Raw genomic sequence first — 381 nt, forward strand, 5'->3', positions numbered from 1 at the left:
CAGACAGTTTATCAGCTGTGTTCTAAAGAATGTTTAATTCAAGTTCAGCATGTGTTGCAAACTATTTGTTTCTCAGCAAAAACCATGATGAAACGGTAGCAAATAAATGTAAAGAGTCATATCATGGAGTTTATTTTTTCGTTTAGGCAAGTAGCCGTGTAATAAGTGGGATAATGTATATAGAATGCCGGTCATTATCGGAAAATAAGTCCTTCAGGGCGTTGTTTGCGCTGTCGGGACTTATTTTCCGATAATGACTGGCGTTCTATACATTATCCCTTACACATTTTATTACATCATATAAGTATTACACATAGGCTACATGTCGGATTTGGGGAGCCTAGACTGTCCTAAAAACATATCTGATATAGCATACAAAGA

Source organism: Alosa sapidissima, chromosome 3, assembly GCF_018492685.1.
Source record: "Alosa sapidissima isolate fAloSap1 chromosome 3, fAloSap1.pri, whole genome shotgun sequence".
NCBI lineage: Eukaryota > Metazoa > Chordata > Actinopteri > Clupeiformes > Clupeidae > Alosa > Alosa sapidissima.